Source organism: Dipodomys spectabilis, unplaced genomic scaffold (assembly GCF_019054845.1).
Source record: "Dipodomys spectabilis isolate Male_0828 unplaced genomic scaffold, ASM1905484v1 ptg000042l, whole genome shotgun sequence".
Classification (NCBI taxonomy): Eukaryota; Metazoa; Chordata; class Mammalia; order Rodentia; family Heteromyidae; genus Dipodomys; species Dipodomys spectabilis.
In genome coordinates this window covers 4,259,710-4,278,573 of record NW_024870719.1, presented here as the reverse complement: position 1 = coordinate 4,278,573, position 18,864 = coordinate 4,259,710, and the positions used below count along the sequence as shown (strand labels likewise).

At 36.9% G+C, this 18,864-nt stretch overlaps 1 protein-coding gene across 1 annotated transcript in view; it reads left to right on the top strand.

The window, feature by feature from the left end:
• Nucleotides 1–18,864, top strand: part of Slc25a21 (solute carrier family 25 member 21) — a 543,123-nt gene that overhangs the window by 48,465 nt on the left and 475,794 nt on the right. The gene's annotated exons all lie outside the window — the stretch shown is intronic.

Sequence of the window (18,864 nt, the reverse complement as noted above, 5' to 3'; positions counted from 1 at the left end):
CACTTCTTTTGAATTGTTAGATATCTTGTGTTTCCTTTGACACTTAACTCACTACAATGGAATTTTGTTGCAGTATTTGGAAAGCCTTAAAAGTAACTGAAATATTATGTATCCCAGTTGCCTCTTTCTCACTGTGCTAGACCATTAAAACATAATGAGAGTTTAATGGGTCCACGGAGTGAGTGTGTTTTGAAACAGAAAGGAAAGGGATTTCTAAGACTAGACTCATCCATTGAAGACTGCCTGTTCATAGTCCATCATCATTCAATTAGAGCCACAGTAATCATAACACATAAAATAACTATTTTAGTGCTTTTAGGTTGACAGAATATGCAGTATGGTCTCTGCCTTCTGTCATTAATTATGATTTTTGTAAATTAATAGTTAACACTTGGATAATTGTTGTTTTTTAACCTCTTGACTTGTTGCTTTAAAAAATTTCAATCCTACCATTAGTTGAAATAAAGTGGGCTAGCCTCACTTTTCTCTCTAAAAAAACCCTCAAAACCCCCAAACAAGAAAAACAACAAAAACACAGCTGAAGAAAATCTAACAGTATAAAACAGGGAAATCAAAGAATTCATGTTTATTATTTGTTTTTTGAACTTTTGGCCTGAGTGCTGTCACTGAGCTTTTATGTTCAAGTCTAGTCCCTACCACTTGAGCCACAGTTCCACTTCTGTTTTTTTATGGTTAGTTGGAGATAACAGTCTATGAACTTTGCTGCTAGGCAGGCTTTGAACCTCAATCCTCAGGTCTCAGCTTCCTGAGTAGCTCAAGTTACAGGTATGAGACACTGGCGCCAGGCTTATTTTATGTTTTTTTTTTTTTTTTTTTTAAATTTGTTTTGGGTTTTTCTTTTTACTTGATTTCCTTTTGTTTTCTCTAGATGAATTTCATATCACACACCTTTGAGTTATAAGAGGCTTAGCAATAATGGAGTCTGCCTACCTTGTAGTGTGCAAAGAAATTAAATGGTTTTCAGAAAGTTATACCTAGTTAGTGGCAGACTGAAGACTAAAAGAGTATAGATTTAGGACTTTTGAAGAATATATATATATTTTTTTTTTGGGGGGGGGAGTTCAGTCATGGGGCCTGAACTCTGGGCCTGGGTGCTGTCCCCCAGCTCTTCAGCTCAAGGCTATTACTCTACCACTTGAGCCACAGCGCCACTTCTGGCTTTTTTTTTTTTTTTTTTGCTGCTTATGTGGTGCTGAGGAATCGAACCCAGAGCCTCATGCATGCAAGGCAAACGCTCTACCACTGAGCCACCTTCCCAGCCCTGAAGAATATTTTAATAGGTGTTCATATTGGCTTAAGTATCACTTTTAATCTATATGTGACTTTTTAATATTTATACATTTATAGATGTTTTTCCCTTATTAGATGAGTGCTAAGACAAGTGAATTATCTCATTTCCTGATTCTACACATGTGGAGACTGTTAGTAGTAACTTGCAAAAGTCACATAACTAGACCTTTTTTGCTTTTTCCTTTTTTCCTTTTTTTTCTATTGGGTAGTCAGCCATTTAGACTCCAGTCATAATTACCTTACATTTGAAATAGATAATACTTCTAACCAAAGAATATTTTATACGATTATTTTCAGCCCTGGAAATCAAAACCTCTAGATTAAGATGGGAAACATTTATATCACAACATTTTCAGACATGGGTTTTTTTTTGTTTGTTTTTGTTTTAGTTTGGTTTTTGGTTACAAGCCATTGTAGTATATTGGGGAAATCTGTGTGAAGGTATATATACTTTGCAAGCTTTAGGTATGATCTCAATTTAACTTGAATTTAAAATGATGGAAGTGATATCGAAGAGCCTAAAAGTTATTGTCATAGGGATGTTTAGTTTGGAAAGTTGAACATATTAAAGATTATAACATGAAAAACTGATTAGACTTTGGCATAACTCTAGAATGCATAGCTAGAATCTATGGGTAGGTATTACAAATTGGTGCAACACCAGGAAGGGCTTATTATATAAAAGAATGTTTTCTCATCAAATGACTCTATTATGTTAAAGTTTGAATAGTAATAGAACAAGGCATCCTCCTAATTGTTTTGGAGATAATTAGTATGGTTAATTTTCTTATAAAATAAAGGTTCATTATAAAATATGGAAGGGGTACAGAGAGAGGCAATTGTTAGTGGAGAATAGAAAACTGTACTTCTATCTCTGGTAAGGGCTTAATTTTTTTTTCTTCTAATTCTGGTGTTTCTCAGGGCCTCATGCTTGCTAGGCAGGTGCTCTATCACCTGAGCCACATACTCAGCCAAGGAGAAAATTTAACTCTTTTTTGTCATACTAGGGTTTGAACTCAGGGCCTTGCACATTCTAGATAAGTATTTTACTTGAGCCATAACTCCAGCCTTTGAATAGTTCTTGATTGAAAAGACCGGAGCGTGAGATAAGGTGGGATCAAACAAAAGGAGTCAATTTGTCCATCATTAATCCCCCAATTATATTTTTTAACTCATTAAGAGTCATATATTGATAACTTGTTACATGCCTTTCTCATTTGGATTTGCATACCATCTTATTCCTACCCAATAAGTCTATGGATTTTCATTAGTCATATCTAAGAATAAGTGTGGTTGTTAAGCTTTTTGTTGTTGGTTGTGGGGCTGGAACTCAGGGCCTGGTGCTGTTTGTTAGCCACTCTGTGCTTAAGGCTAGCGCTCTACCAGTTGAGCCACAGCACCACTTCTGGTTTTTGACTGGTTAAGAGTCTCATGGGGACTTTTATGCCCCAGCTGACTTTGAACCATTATCCTCAGATCTCAGCCTCCTGAGTAGCTAGGATTACAGGTGTGAGCTACCAGTGCCCAGCTGTGGTTGTTAAACTTTTTAACAAGCTCAAATAATAAGGAATTCTGAAGAAGGTTGAAAATTATTTTTAAGTGTTGCATAGTCAGCCTTAGTATGTCCTTTAAACATTTCTATATGTTGCTCAAGGTTAAAAAATTTTGTCCATAATACATTCTTTCGAAGAAATATTTGGCCTATTTGTTTTGGCTCCGGTCGTGGGGCCTGAACTCTGGGCCTGGGCGCTGTCCCTCAGCTCTTCAGCTCAAGGCTAGCACTCTACCACTTGAGCCACAGTGCCACTTTCGGCTTTTTTTTTTTCTGTTTGTTTATGTGGTGCTGAGGAATCGAACCCAGGGCCTCATGCATGCAAGGCAAGCACTCTACCACTGAGCCATCTTCCCAGCTGGCCTCTTTGTTTATTTAGCCAGTCCTGGGGCTTTTATTCAGGTCCTGGGTACTGTCCTTGAGCTTCTTTTGCTTACAGCTTGCGCTCTATTACTTGAGCCACGCGCCACTTCTGGCTTTTCTGAGGGATCGAATTCCAGGTTTCATGCATGCTAGGCAAACACTCTACCACTAAGCCACATTCCCAGCCCTTGCCCATTTATTAGTTTCTGAATGATGTCATTTAGTGAGTGATTTCAGTCCCGTAACATCCACATAGATTCTTTTGGTTTCCCCTTGTAAGAGAAAAATAATAGAAGGATGTGTCTAATAGAGGGATGTGGCTAAACATTTTTATCCTGGTCAGAATATTCAAGGTGCAGAATATATATATATATATATATATATATATATATATATATATATATACTGTTTTATATATGGATAAATTTCAAAGTAGTCTTCTCATTGCTAGGAATGATATGGGAATGCTACCACTAATACCAAGAAGAAGCACAGGTGAAACATTTTTGCCCTGAGTACTTTTCTTTCCATTCATTATTGAGCAACAAGTTTGTTAAAGCAGTTTTAGGAATGGCAGACGATGGAGTGTACAGTGTCCTTTTATTTAAGAACCCAGTGAAGCAATCAGATCTGTGTTTCCTATGTTCTTCACCCATCCTGTGCACTGCAGAGTTTGATAAGTGTATTCACTCTTTTCTTTCTAAAACAGAAAGGACTTTGACTTCGCTTTCGCAAACAATTGTAGGCTATATTGATGAACATAAAGTAAGCTTTCTTTCATCATTTAAAAATAGGTAATTTTGCCTTTCAGAGCATAATTTATAATAATTTTTCAAGGCAGATTCTTTTGAGTGATGATCACATGTAAAATATATGCTTACAAAATGTTTACAACAGTTCGATTAAACTTGGAGGTGGTGGATGAGGAAATAATTTTCCCCAGTAACTTTTATATGAAGATTGCTAGTAATGAGAGGAAGGGGAAAGCTTCTCTTAAGCTTGATTTCATTTCATAGTTTACTTAAAAACTATCTTGAAGTTTTGAATTATTAAATTTGGAAAGTATAAAACATTATCATATTATATTTTGTGGTTAGATTTTAATATAGTTCTCATGGCTTACATGAAACGTGTCTTTGGTAGATTCACAGGAATGTTTCTTTCTTGTTTTCTATTTTTTTTTTTTTGTCGGTCGTGGGGCTTGAACTCTGGGCCTGGGTGCTGTCCATCAGCTCTTCAGCTCAAGGCGAGCACTCTACCACTTGAGCTACAGCGCCACTTCTGGTTTTCTGGTGGTTTATTGGAGATAGGAGTCTCACGGTCTCTCCTGCCCGGGCTGGCTTTGAACTGCGATCCTCAGATCTCAGCCTCCTGAGTAGCTAGGATTACAGGCGTGAGCTACCAGCGCCCGGCTTGTTTTCTATTTTTGAAGTCTTAGTTAAGCTCTTTTTATTAATCATGGTCTTAGAGTACTGGCTTCTTTATGTCTTTGGTAACAGCAATTACACCCTACTTTTCTTTCTTTTTTTTTTTTTTTTTGTCTGTCATGGGGCTTGAACTCTGGGCCTGGGCACTGTCCCTGAGTTCTTCAGCACAAGGCTAGTGCACTACCACTTGAGCTACAGCGTCACTTCTGTTTTTCTGGTGGTTTATTGGAGATAAGAGTCTCACAGACATTGCTGCTGGGCTGGCTTTGAACTGTGATTCTCAGATCTCAGCCTCCTGAGTAGTTAGGATTATAGGGCATGAACCACAGGCACCTGGCATACACTTTTACCTTTCTATTTTGACTCAACACTTTCTTGAGTTTGAACCCCACATTTAAAGATGTGGTCTTTTTTTTTCATATTACCAGGGCAAAAGAACTATTTTGTCAACTTCTCAAACAGTTAATATGACAATAAAGTCAATTGTTTCTTTTAGGACTCAGCCACATATTTCTCTAAACTAGAGTGAGAAAAAGTATTCTTCTCAAGAGGGCATGAGTACATGTGGTTGATAAGCTCTCCCCTGGCTGCCCTATGCTTCTTTCAGACTGATTCTGTACATAGTCCTCATTGCTCTGGATCTGAGAAATGGCTATAGTAGTTATCTGTTCAGTTTGTCAAGACAGATTGCAAAGTAAGATCTTTATTCTTTGGCAAAAGTATAAATAGTTTAAAAACATAGTGATAAAATTAATCTATTAGCCGGGCGCTGGTGGCTCATGCCTGTAATCCTAGCTACTCAGGAGGCTGAGATCTGAGGATCGCGGTTCAAAGCCAGCCCGGGCAGGAGAGGCCCTGAGACTCCTATCTCCAATAAACCACCAGAAAACCGGAAGTGGCGCTGTAGCTCAAGTGGTAGAGCGCTCGCCTTGAGCTGAAGAGCTGAGGGACAGCGCCCAGGCCCAGAGTTCAAGCCCCACGGCCGACAAAAAAAAAAAAAAAAAAAAAATTAATCTATTGCTCCAATAGATTTCTATTAACCAAATAAATTTTATAATATAGTAATAGGTGGTTATTTTGTTTTTCAAGTCCAAAGTTACAATTAAATAGAGTGGTATACTATACAATATTTCCTTCAACAAAAAAAACAGGTTTATGATGGTAACTATAATGGGACTGAAAAGATCCTGTCACCTTGTGTCCTGCCAAATATTGTAGTGCAGTACGTTATGTGTTTGTGATAATGCTGGCTAGACAAACATTGCAGTATTAGTCATATAAACATATTACATTCACAGTACATATTGTACATAATATTTAATAATAAGCAATGTAGATTTATGCATAATATTATGCTGTACTTCATATTGTTATTTTGTAATATATCCCCCCTACAATAAAGAGATTTTACTGTAAAACAGTATGCAATGTTGAGCCAGAAGCAGTCTCAGATCTTTCATACTTACTGCACTACTTGTTGGCATTGTCACTTGCAGTGATTGGCTATACTATTTAGGTTTGTATAAGTACACTATTGTCTAGCAGCACCATTCTTAGAACTTACCCCAGTCATTAAGTAAACTAGGACAGTTATTCCCAAGAAGCACTCCCCCTCACCTATTATAACTTTCCACATCCCTTTTTTGTCACAATTGTCTCCACTGTTCAGCTAAACCTGACCTTCAGGATAGAAACAAAGAGCAGAATAATCATATAGTATGTTAAGATTGAAGGTGGAGTTTTAAATAATTGTTCTGGGACATCAGACAAAAACTGGCACTGTTCAGAAATTTACTCTACTTGAAAACCATGCACAGTAGGATCCCTGTATTGATAATATATTATAAATTTACCTTTAGTGAAGCCAGAAAGCTTTTTTTTTTTGGTCGGTCGTGGGGACTGAACTCTGGTCCTGGGTGCTGTCCTTGAGCTCTTCAGCTCAAGGCTAGTGCTCTACAACTTGAGCCACAGTGCCACTTCCGATAGAAAACTTTAAAGAAAAAAAAAAAAAAACCCACCACATTCTTCTGGTTGATTAAAAAATACTATGCGGTAAAGAGACCACCAAGTTAGCAAGTAATGAATCAAAAGTTTTAAAATAACAATAGTATTATGACTTATTTGGCCTAAGTTTATTGCTAACTTTGTGTACAAGAGATTTTCAAAATAAAATGGGAATAATGCAGTGAAAAAATTAGCTGTATATTTTGTCTTTTTGAAAATTAGTTGAAAATGTTATAATTTAAAATGTTTTTAATAAAGCTTTTATAAACCATATTTAGTGATAGGGCCGTCCTTCTGAAATTGCAGAGATGATGTGTTTTATGTATCCAATAACCACTTCCTTTTGCTTTATTATCCTTCATTTTTATCCCAAGACTACTTCATGTATTTCTCCATTTTAGATGGAGATGGCAGTATTGAGCCTTGGCCCTGACTTCATACCACTATTTGAAGGAGCTTAAAATCCTTCCTAGAGAAGTATCATTTTAACTAAGCTCAGTTCATCTCCTGGGATTTCATAGTCTACCCTTCCTCTTTCCCTTGTATTCTCATGTGGAAGAATGACAGACACTCCGTTGTATGTTATATTAAATCTGTTTCAAAAGGATACTATTAAATTACGATTCTCATTTCTACAGATCCAAGAATACTGACTTAAGGCACATATAGAAACAAAATGTTTTTCTAAAATAAAATGGAGGCGAGGTTTAAAATGCAGAAGTATTTTTATGATGTGCTTATTTTCCTAAGACTTTGACAGGAAGAAATAACTACATTTCCAGTACACAAAACATTTAACTGAGCCACATCTTATAGTAAATAAACTGTTCTCTGGGAATAAAATTTTCATTGCTTTTTCATCTTAAGGGCAATAGGCCACTGCTAAGAAAATGACTTTTTTTTTCAAGAGCTAACCCTAAAAAAAATTTAGATGATAAAAAATTTATACTTAGTTTTTAGTCACATCCATTCTTTTGCCTTCATTCCAAACTCATTTCTTTTTCTTTCTTTTTTTTTGGTCGGTTATGGGGCCTGAACTCTGGGTCTGGGCTCTGCCCCTAAACTCTTCAGCTCAAGGCTAGTGCTCTACCACTTGAGCTACAGCACCATTTCCGACTTTTTCTGCTTATGTGATGCTGAGGAATCAAACCCAGGGCTTCATGCATGCAAGGCAAGCACTGTACCACTGAGACACCTTCCCAGCCCATTCATTCCAAATTTCTAAAGGATGATTCATGTATCTTTCATTCCTGTGTTGGAAAATGAAGTGAGTTATTATTGTCAATATCAGAAGTAATTAAATAGTGCATTTTTTAGACTATATACTATGAAACAAGTAGATGTTGCCATGTAAATTTATAGTAAGCTGTTTTTAAAAGTATAAATTAAAATTAGCAAACTAAGCTACCATGTCAAGGGTATGTGTCTGTAGTTGGAATAATATCAACTTTTGCAAATTATGTTTTGAATGGCTGTCCTGCCTTGCTTATACTATGCAAAAGAAAAAATTATTTTTTCTAGAGCTGAGGATTGAACTCAGGGTCTTGCACTTTTCAGGCAAGTGTTATTACACTGAGTTAAATCCTCAACCCCTAAATTAGCACATGAGATTATGTGGTTTTCTTTGAAATCTGGGCAAGTAAATCACATACAAAATGCTGTATAATTGTTTAGTTGAATTATCACAGATAGTGGATTTTTTCTTATACCTAAACTTTTATGTGTTTGGAAATCACTGTAGAAATATTATGTGATGAGGAATTTATGGATTAAACTAAGCCAGGTACCCTACTTGATTTTCATCATAAAGGAGGACCCAACAAGAACATCTTCATTTCATATTGTTCTGATAAATTTAATGACGTTATTTTTTAACCAAAAAGAAATTTCTTCTCAGTTGGATTCTTTTACTGTAGTTTTTAATCACAAACTTTGAAGATGAGAACATAGTTTTTTTTTTTTTATTAAAAGGATATGTTCTGGTTAGTTTGGGAAGATCTAACTAGTAAGGGCTTCCAACAGTATGTCTAAAATCTTTAAATGTAATTCTGAATTTAGAGAAAGTACAATGCTGTTTAGTATCAGTGCATCTTAAATGTTCGAAGATGAATCTATAGACTGGAAAGAGAATCTATAGACATTGTAAGGAAGTTCTGATTTACTCTCAAAACTCCAATTAAGGTTAAGTTATTAAAAATTAGCTACCTTGGGTAGGATATAGGTCTGGATATTTAGTACCAAGCTCATCCTGAAAGACAGATAGGAGCAAGAAGCTCTATTATGTGTCATGATAATTAAAACACTGTTTCTTATACATAACATGTGCTCTCTTAGCCTTTACTAACTTGTTTGTATTTAATGACAGTTCTTGCTTTAACAATACAAAGCATTTTAAAGCTTATTTTTCTTATTAATTTGTTTTCAACTTGACTCACTTTCTAAACATGGGCCAGTATTTTACCTGAAATACATATAAAGCTTCAAGGTTGATTTTAGTACATATAATATTTGTATTTTAATTCTTAATATCACTTTTTTTTTTTTTTTTTTTTTGGGTCCGGTCGTGGGGTCTGAACTCTGGGCCTGGGTGCTATCCCTCAGCTCTTCAGCTCAAGGCTAGCGCTCTACCACTAGAGCCACAGCGCCACTTCCAACTTTTTCTTTTTGCTCAGGTGGTGCTGAGGAATCGAACCCAGGGCCTCATGCATGCAAGGCAAGCGCTCTACCACTGAGCCACCTTCCAGCCCCTTAATATCACTTTTAAGTACAAGAAGCACTCAAAACTTTGGGAAACAATCTGAAACTTTTATTGGTTTTTAGCTCAATTAAAAAACTTTAGATTTGCTATATAGTATATCTTATATATTAGAATAAAGCACTTCACAAAAAGTTGGCATTTTGGTTGTGATTTAGTTGTCTTTCCACTGTTTCATCTTTGTCAATATTTTTTTTTTTAATTTAATTTTATTTTATTTGAGAACATACTGTACAGAGGGGTTACAATTACATGGGCAGGATAATGCATACATTTCTTACCAAGCATTGCAGCCTCCTCCTTTGTTTACCCTTCACCTCCCTTCCCAGCCTCCCCCCTCCCTCCCACCCAGTCATACCCCCCCACCCCCCACCCCCCACCGACATTGTAAAGCTGGTTTTGACATGACATTTTGTACTTCTCATTGTTGCAATAGGTCCACCTGAATCCTTAAATGACTTGTTTGTCCCCATCTCCTCCACATGTTATACTGACATCAAATATAGTGAAAGCGGGGGTTACACTGTGGGGGAGGGACATACAAAGCAACAAAGAAATAATCTTATAAATGCGTTAGAAACACATGCATGAAAGAAACAAAAACATTATAATATATATTTGAGGTTTCGTTTTCCTAACATCACATTATCTGACTTTTTCCGCTTGACTCATACCTATACTAGATATTGCAAATAAGGGAAACCATGGGACCTATGTTTCTTTGGGCCTGGCTTACTTCACTTAATATAATTTTTTCCAAGCCTTTCCATTTCCTAACAAATGGGGAAATGTCATTCTTTCTGATGGAGGCATAGAATTCCATTGTGTATATATACCACATCTTCTTGATCCATTCATCTACTGAGGGGCATCTGGGTTGGTTCCATGTCTTAGCTATGGTAAATAATGCTGCAATAAACATAGTTGTGCTGGTAGCTTTAGTGTGGCCTTGTTTGTGATCATTTGGGTAAATGCCCAAAAGTGGGATTGCTGGGTCATTGGGGAGCTCTATGTGGAGTCTTTTGAGGAACCTCCATACTGCTTTCCAAAGTGGTTGAACAAGTTTACATTCCCACCAACAATGAAGTAAGGTTCCTTTCTGTCCACATCCCCTCCAGCATCTGTTGTTGTTAGAGTTCTTGATTTTTGCTGTTCTAACTGGAGTGAGGTGATATCTCAATGTTGTTTTGATTTGCATTTCTTTTATGGCTAGGGATGTTGAACATTTCTTCATGTGTCTATTGGCCATCCTTCTTTCTTCTTCAGAGAAGCTTCTCTTTAAGTCTTTCGCCCACTTACTTATTGGGCAGTTGTTTCTTTGAGGATTTGTTGTTGGGTGGTTTAATTTTTTGAGTTCCAAGTATATTTTAGATATGAGACCCTTGTCCGTTGTATGGCTAGTAAAGATCTTCTCCCAGTCCGTGGGCTTTCTATTGATCTTGCTAGCTATGTCATTTGCCCTGCAGAAGCTCTGCAACCTTATACAATCCCATTTGTCCAACCTTTCTTTGATTTGTTGTGTTTCCGGGTCTCTATTCAGAAAATTTCGGCCTGAGCCAAGGAGACCTAGGGTTTCTCCTATTCCATCCTGTAATGTTTTCAGAGTGTCTGCTTTGACTTCAAGGTCTTTGATCCATTTGGAGTTGATTCTGGTGCAGGGTGATATATAAGGATCTAGCTTTAGTTTTCTACATGTAGTTAACCAGTTTTGCCAGCACCATTTACTGAAGAGGCTGTCTGTCTTCCATTCTATTGTTTTAGCTCCCTTATCGAAGATTAGATGGCTATAGGTCTGTAGGTTCATTTCTGGGTTTTCAATTCTATTCCATTGGTCCTGAGGTCTGTTCTTATGCCAATACCAAGCTGTTTTGATTACTATGGCTTTATAGTAGAGTTTGAAATTTGGTATTGATATTCCTCCAGCAGTGTTCTTTCCGTTGAGGAGCGTTTTTGCTATTCGGGGTCTTTTATTGTTCCATATGAATTTTTAGATTGCCTCTTCTATTTCCTTGAAGAATGAGGGTGGAATTTTGATAGGTATTGCGTTGAATTTGTAGATAGCCTTGGGAAGTATTGCCATTTTCACGATGTTAATCTTTCCAATCCAGGAGCATGGGAGGTTTTGCCATTTTTTAAGTTCTGTGTTGATTTCCTTTTTCAAGATTTTAAAGTTTTCATCATAGAGGTCCTTCACTTCTTTAGTTAAGTTAATTCCGAGGTATTTTATTTTTTGTGGGGCTATTACAAACGGAGTTGCTTTCCTAATTTCAGCCACACTTTTCTCATTGTTGGCATACAGAAAAGCCATTGATTTTTGGGGGTTAATTTTATAACCTGCTACTTTACCAAAGTTTTGAATCAGCTTGAGTAATTTGGGAGTGGAGTCTATGGGATTCTTTAAATACAAGATCATGTCATCTGCAAAGAGGGAGAGTTTTATTTCTTCTTTCCCTATTTGGATCCCCTTTATGTCTGCATCTTGTCTTATTGCTGTAGCTAGGCATTCTAATACTAGATTGAAGAGGAGTGGGGAGAGTGGGCATCCTTGTCTTGTTCCTGAGTTAAGAGGAAATGGCTTTAGTTTTTCACCATTGAGTATAATGCTGGCTGTAGGTTTGTCATATACAGACTTTATTGTATTGAGGAATGTTCCATGGATTCCTAATTTTTCCAAAACCTTCATCATAAAGGGGTGTTGGATCTTGTCGAATGCTTTTTCTGCGTCTATTGAGATAACCATGTGGTTCTTATTCTTGCTCCTGTTGATGTGATGAATAATATTAATTGATTTGCGTATATTGAACCAGCTTTGCATCCCTGAAATGAATCCTGTTTGATCGTGGTGTATGATTTTTTGGATGAATTGTTGAAGTCGGTTGGCCAAAATTTTGTTGAGAAGTTTTGCATCAATGTTCATCAAAGAAATGGGTCTATAGTTCTCTTTCTTTGATGAGTCCCTGCCTGGTTTTGGGATGAGGGTTATGATGGCTTCATAGAATGTGTTCGGTAGTGAGCTTTCTCTTTCAATTTCATTGAAGAGTTGGAGGAGAATTGGTGTGAGCTCTGCTTTGAAGGCCTTGTAAAATTCCGCTGTGAAACCATCTGGTCCTGGACTTTTCTTAGCTGGGAGGTCTCTTATTGCTGTTTCTATTTCAATGCTTGATATGGGCCTGTTAAGATAGTTTGCCTCATCTTGGTTTAGTTTTGGCATGTCAATATTTGCTAGGAAGAGGTCCATTTCTGTCAAGTTCTCGAACTTATTAGCATAAAGTTTTGAGAAGTATTCCCTTATAATGTTCTGAATCTTGGTTGTTTCCGTGGTGATGTTTCCATTCTCATCTCTGAGTTTATTAATTTGGGTGTGTTCTCTTCTTTTTCTGAAGATTTGCTAAGGGTCTGTCAATTTTGTTAAGTTTTTCGAAGAACCAACTCTTTGTTTTGTTGATTCTTTCTATAGTTTTTTTGGATTCTAATTCATTTAATTCTGATTTAATTTTGATTATTTCTTTCCGTCTACTGGATTGGGGTTTATGTTGCTGCTCTTTTTCAAGGAGGTTTAGATGTGTCATTAAATTGTTAGTTTCAGATCTGTCAATATTTTTGAGACTGAATACTATTATCAGTAATATCTTCTTAAATTTTTTTCTGGCTGTCTGCATAAGTAAATTTCAAAGTCAAATATACTCTCCAAGGATAAATACAGCTGACATATATCATCTGTAACTATGAAAATAGAACAGTGAAACTTGTTTAAATTGTTTAAATTGGGGAAAGGAAAATTATAGAAGAGATTGATTATAGTATACTATAAACACATAACAGTGAAATTCCCCTCTATATTTGGGCTGGGAAGGTGGCTCGGTGGTAGAGTGCTTGCCTTGCATACATGAGGCCCTGGGTTCTATTCCTCAGCAACACATAAGCGAAAAGAAAAAGCTGGAAGTGGCACTATGGCTCAAGTGATAGAGCGCTCGCTAGCCTTGAGCTAAAGAGCTGAGGGATGGCGCCCAGGCCCAGAGTTCAGGCCCCACGACCAGACCCCCCCCAAAAAAAATAAAAAAAAAAGAAATTCCCCTCTATATTGTCAATAGAAGCTAAAAGAAATTAAAGATGCATTGTATTCCAAATTGACATGTTGAATGAAACCTCTTTGTCTAATTTTTTTTTTTTTTGGGTCCCGTCGTGGGGCCTGAACTCTGGGCCTGGGCATTGTCCCTCAGCTCTTCAGCTCAAGGCTAGCACTCTATCACTTGAGCCACAGTCCCACTTCTGGCTTTTTTCTTTTTGCTTATGTGGTGCTGAGGAATCGAACCCAGGGCCTCAGGCATGCAAGGCAAGCGCATTACCACTGAGCCACCTTCCTAGCCCTTTGTGTAACTTCTTAATGCAAAACAAAATAAAACGGGCTGGGATGGTGACTCAATGGTAGAGTGCTTGCCTAGCATGCATGAGACCCTGGGTTTGATTCCTCAGCACCACATAAGCAGAAAAAGTCAGAAGTGGTGCTGTGGCTCAGGGGTAGAGCATTAGCCTTGGGCTGACAAGCTGAGGGACAGAGCCCAGGCTCAGAGTTCAGGCCCTATGACCAATAAAAAAAAAAAAACAAAAACAAAAACAAAGCTTAGGCACTGTAATCCTACGTGCTAAGGCTGAGATTTTAGGTTTGAGGTTCAAAGTCAGCCCAGTCAGACAAAACCTTCAGACTCTTATCTTTAATTAGCAGGGAACAGAAACTAGAGGCATGACTTAGGTTGTAGAGTACCAATCATGAACAGCAAAAGCTAGGCAAGAGCTCAAGGCTCCAAATTCTTGCCTAAGGACAGGCACAAAACAAAACAAAACAACAAGAACAAAAAAAAAACAAAAGCAAATATACTCTTGCAACCCTAGATAAATTTCTTTTTTGGGGGGGGGGGGATTTTTTTTTTATTGTGAAAGTACCATACAGATTAGTTACAATTACATGGGCCTAGATAAATATCTAGGAGGAACAACTGCTGTTAGGAACATGCAGTGCACTTAAATTTGTTATTAGTGTTTCCACATAAAGTAAATAAACTGAGAAGAGCTCTTTAATAGGTTAAAGTTATACAATAAGGAAATTTAAAAATTAGTGAGCTCTCTGCTTTTCCAGTCTTCCTGTGCCTTCCATGTAGGTGCAGGCTTCATGCACTTTCATTGGTGGCATGTGATACTTATGGAGAATCAGTTTCACTTTATATGTATTCATTCAAGTGTTTACCAGAGTCTTCTCTGCACTAGTGGTATAGAGAACTGACAACGGCCTTGACCTATTTTCAATACTCTAACGCTACACTATAACATTAATTCTTGGCAAACTTCAGTGGGACCTTGGCAGTATTCCTTCCTGGACCTTAGCTTCATTATGGTATGTGAAGAGCTACCTCTCTTAGCCAGGCTTGTTAAGGCATAGCCTCAGAGAAAAGACGCCAGAGAGTCTAGGACACTTGGTTTTAGAGATACTCTCCTTGATTGAGTGGTCAGAAAACATGTATTAGCCAAGGACTTGATGATATGCTGGTATCTAGCCATCCCACATTTGGAGCTGGATATTATTCAGGAGAGCAGTGTCACTATTTTAGTCTCCTTGGAGCCAGAGCAATTGCTATACCTAGCCAAAGTGACTGTTGTATCCATAATATGTACCTAAGAGGATTCCCATGATATAATTTTACCTAAGTTTTTGTAGCACTCTATAGAAAGTTGATGTATCTATGAAGAAACATCGAAATCAATTGTAAATCAGTAAAATGGATTATGTTTAAGTTGACCCACTTATTGTAGTTCCTTCTTCACATTGCTAATTAGAATAAAAACTATAGCATACTGAAAATGTGAAATTAAACAGACTTGTTTATTCACTCTTAAAAATAGCATGTTTTATTAGAACAACTTCCAAGGAGCATTAAATAATATGAATTAAATATTTGTGCAGTAACAAATAATAGACTCTAATAAAATGGAAGTTTTTTAACTTCAAAGTTTCTAATATACTTGGTCTATTAGAAAAAAATATTTAATTGTTTCCATCTCTTAAATATGTCTAGTGAGTTCAGATTTTAGTTGCTGAACAAATAAATTGGTCTTAGTTGCTTTGCTTTCTTTCAAACATCATTTCAAATTCGGGCTTAATGTGGTTTGAATATTTTGCCAGTAAAAAGTCATCCTACTTTTGTCTGGGGTGTTTCATGACATCCATCTTTTCCAGCTTACAAATGCCAATATATTTAGAAGAATTTAACTCAACCCTGAGACCATTTATCATCACACATTGATTGTAACTCTAAGTACATAAGCGAAAAACCAAACAAATATGAAGAAAAATGAAAAGTTAAGTCATGCTATACATTTTTGGTTGAATCATCATGTTTAGACTATTTTTTCTGTACCATTTTCATGCTTATTTACTTGGATTATTAAAAATATACAAGCAGTTAAAGTATTAGGCTCAAATACAGCTTTCAAATATCATAATAGTGAATATACAAGAGGAATAAAATATAATGAATGAAACAGTTGAACAAGTTTTTTGCAAGTCCTGAGGCTTGAACTCATGGCCTGGGCCCTGTCCCTGAGCTTGTTTTCGCTCAAGGCTAGCACTCTACCACTTAAGCCACAGCACCACTTCCAGCCTTTTCTACTTATGTGGTACTGAGGAATTGAACTCAGGGCTTCATGAGTGCTAGGCAAGCAGGCTACCACAAAGCCACATTCTCAGCCCCAAAGTATAAGTTTTATTAATTATGTATATTCCTCAGATACCTACATAAAAGGCTGTGAGGAAAGAAAATAATCCCAAAGATTAAATAGTTGCTTTGTATTTGCTTATGCACTGTGTACTAAAAGTTTGTACATGCCTAGTGTATGTAGTTTTTATGATCCACTCTGTTGCCCCTTTCTTACTATCATGAAGAATGGAAAAGAAGAGTAAAAAGACTAGAAGTATTTTACGGGTTTTTTTTTTTTTTGTCAATCACAGGGCTTGAACTCTGGGCCTGGGCGCTGTCCCTCAGCTCTTCAGCTTAAGGAGAGCGCTCTACCACTTGAACTACAGCACCACTTCGGGTTTCCTGGTGGTTTATTGGAGATAAGAGTCTCACGGTCTTTTTTGCCCAGGCTGGCTTTGAACCTCGATCTTCAGATCTCAGCCTCCTGAGTAGCTAGGATTACAGGCGTGAGCCACCAGCGCCTGGCTAGAAGTATTTTATGTTTACTCATTCCATGCCAAATCCATCTATTAAACAAAATTTCCAAGTAGAAATGTTTGTGTAATAGCAAAAAAAGATGTGATTTTAAGCTTCATGTAATATGAAACTAGCAGACAGCCATAGCTACCATGTGACTATAGTGAGTGATTTCAGACTTTGCTGAAGTTCCTTTTGGGTTTTTAAAAGTTGGTCTACCTGAAATGTCTCTGGAAATCCTCAGAATCACATTATGAAGCTTTCTTAGTGTGACTTGACAGTCTAAAAACTGAGCTAGATGGGCTGGGATGTAGCTCAGTGGCAAAGTGCTTGCCTAGCGAGTGCAATGTCCTGGGTTTGATCCCCAGTACCAAAAAAGAAAAGACAAAAAAAAATAAAAACTGAGCTAGAGTTGAGATTCCCTGAGGATTTTTAATCCTTGTTACATAGAGGCAAAGCACACTAAGATGCTTACCAAGTATTGTCTCTGCATCTATTCTTATATTTTTCTCATTTCTACAGTTTTTGATAAGGGAAGAAAAAACATTAGGATGTAAACTCCCTTACAAGCTTTGTTTGGAGTACCAATGAGATTGAAATACAGTGACTCTAAAAAGAAAAAAGGCATATTGGAGTTTCTTTTATAGTGTCAAGGAATCCACATTACTTTAAATTTTCTCTTTCTTCTCTATACTCCCAGCTGCATTAGAAAAGATGAAAGATCACCACCATGTTCTAATTTCAGCCTGAGTTTCATAAGGGAGAGGAAACATCTTCCTTGATATGGATATGACTTGTGTAGCTTTCATCATTTTCATATCCTATTGGCTGTAGCTTTGTCATCTGATTAGTTGCAAAAGACTGTAGAAGTATAGTTGGGGATAGATAGTTATGTTTATAGCTAAAAGTAAGAGGTAATAGAGGAGTGTGTTCCATTACTGAAAGGAAGAAGAAAATAAATATTGGAGGATAATTGGTTGTCTCTGCCTGAGTACTCAAATTAAAATTTCTGATTTCTTCCTTCCTCTCTCTTTTTCACTTCCTTTCTTCTTTCTTCTCTTTGCTGAGAATTTTTATAACGCTTAAGCATATTTTGACTCTCCTCAAAGGAGAAATGAGCCTGTATGGGTAAGAAATAAAAAAATTATTGCAATTAATTTATTCTTTTATATTGTTGCTTTCTCTCCCCTACTCAGGCTTGAACTCAGGCCTTTTCCTTGCTAGGCAATTACTCTGCCACAAAGCCACACTCCCGTAATATATTATTTTTAAATGATTCTAAGATTTGACTTGCTCACTTTTCAAGTTGGCAATGAGTGATTATAAACTAGAAGAGATTATCCAAAACAAGGCTCCAGTAGACAGAAGGTAGAACCAATGAAACTAGGCCATCAATTCCCTCCCCCTTTGTCTTTATTTAAACTCTGTTCGTGATACTCAGTGTTGGCCTTTGAGGACTGACAGCACTTGTTTTATTTATTCCCTTTGTCATCTACCTCAGAACACAGAAAGAACCTCAAAGTTTTAAAGCTTTGTAGTTTGCCATGGGGAATGGGGACTGAGAAGCAGTAGGAAGGTAATGGGTATACTTGAGTTTCCTGCCTTCCTTTCAGTTGGAGCAGAGTCAAGTTTTACAGGGTGAATTCATCTTCCTGAAAATTCGTCTTTCCTGTCATTGCAAAGCTTAAAAACCTTTCATTGAACTAAAGCTTAAAGACAAGATAGACTTTTTAAAGGTTTTAAAGCCAGAATTAATGTCATTTGTAGGCTAGATTTTCCTTTATTACACTATACGTTAACTTGTTCTGTATTATTCTGTCAGCCATTTTCTTGTTTAAAAAACAAGGAGTTCTTTCTTATTTTGAACTATGTAGTGAAGTTTGGCATAGTATAAGAAACCAGAAAATTTCCTCCAACAGTTTATAGTCACTTTAATAAAACCAAGCAATATGTAAAATAAGTGCTGGTTCAAGTAGGCTGATGAATTGTCATTACATTGTCAATTACTGATGAAAAGTTTCTGGAAAAGCAAGGTTTTCATTACTATGGAGTTAATTGAAAATGATTGAGCACAATAATAAGAGGGATCTTTTTTCAAATGTTTTTAATTTTTACTTATTTTTTTTAGTGGTTGTGGGGCTTGAACTCAGGGCCTGGGCACTGTTCCTGAGTGCTTTTGCTCAAGGCTAACACTCCATCACTTTTAGTTACATTTGAGCTTCCAGTTTTCGAGTGGTTAATTGGGGA